The sequence below is a fragment of the Crocodylus porosus genome, unplaced genomic scaffold (genome assembly GCF_001723895.1).
Source record: "Crocodylus porosus isolate Cpor-Errol unplaced genomic scaffold, CroPor_comp1, whole genome shotgun sequence".
Lineage (NCBI taxonomy): Eukaryota > Metazoa > Chordata > Crocodylia > Crocodylidae > Crocodylus > Crocodylus porosus.
Genome location: NW_017728949.1, coordinates 45036451 through 45037403, shown reverse-complemented (window position 1 = coordinate 45037403; position 953 = coordinate 45036451). Strand labels below are relative to the sequence as shown.

The 953-nt window shown below is 45.8% G+C and overlaps 1 protein-coding gene and 1 long non-coding RNA gene across 2 annotated transcripts in view; one reads left to right on the top strand and one right to left on the bottom strand.

Annotated features, from left to right (window-relative positions):
- ABCB11 (ATP binding cassette subfamily B member 11) overlaps positions 1-953 on the bottom strand; it is an 83085-nt gene that overhangs the window by 1148 nt on the left and 80984 nt on the right. The gene's annotated exons all lie outside the window — the stretch shown is intronic.
- The window catches only part of LOC109323181, a 3339-nt gene continuing 2411 nt past the window's right edge, over positions 26-953 (top strand). Inside the window, exon 1 of the long non-coding RNA XR_002104567.1 lies at positions 26-225. This is a non-coding gene — a long non-coding RNA (uncharacterized LOC109323181). The remainder of the gene's footprint in view (positions 226-953) is intronic.

The window sequence follows — 953 nt, the reverse complement described above, 5'->3', positions numbered from 1 at the left end:
AAAATTATCACACGTGCCCAGATCCTCAGAAGTCTTGTCTACTTCAACAGCTGTCCCAGAGGCAGAGTGTGCCTTGAGCACCCAGATCCTAAGGTACACTACAAACTTATCCCCAAGACTCTCTCAAGCCTTCAGCCTCTGGTGGACATGAGAGCAGCCACTGGGAATGAGGCTGGAGCTGCCTCACTGGAGAATTTCCAGGTCTGAATGCAACAGTGAACTCAGGTAAGTAGGGCATGCTCAGCCCCATTCTTCCTGGTACCAGACAAGGCCAAAAGGACTTAGGGTCCAGTCCTAAGTTACCCCTAGGGTGCCTCCATTTAGGCACCTCAGTGCCTAAAATGTGTAATACAAATAGGTGCCTACATGTCCTAAATAGTAAATGGGCATCCTAAATGCCACCTAAGAGTCATCCAGTCACTCAGAAGGGGAGGCAGTTATAGCTAGTTAATAACTACTGAGGTGTGTCTGAAGTCCTACTTCTCCATAGAACTTAGATCTCAGACTGAATGATGCAAGAGAGGCACTTCTATCAAGCTGAGATTCAGATTTTACAGATGGGAGGTGCCTGCTTGAAGGAGAATTGCATTTAATATAAGCATTGCATACCCATCCACTTCACTCTTGAACATGCTGGTCTTTTACCTGGCACCTAAATGGTAAGAACACTTGTCTAGGAAAATCAGAGACCTGAATTTTAGGTCTACCTCAATCAGAAAGGATTCAAATTCATGTCTCCCACCTCCCAGGTGAGTGTTTTTATAGTGGCATAAGCCGGCTTCTAAGGAGCAAAGAGTGAGGGCCAGTGAACATCCAGTGAGGCTGCTTGGGGCTTATCCTCAGTGTCTCAGGACCTTTTTCTCCTTGGCCATCTCCAGAGATCTATATAACGAGCTGTATTTTTGGAGAAAGAGGATGGGGTGATAAAAATAAAAAAGGGAAGATACTGCTCT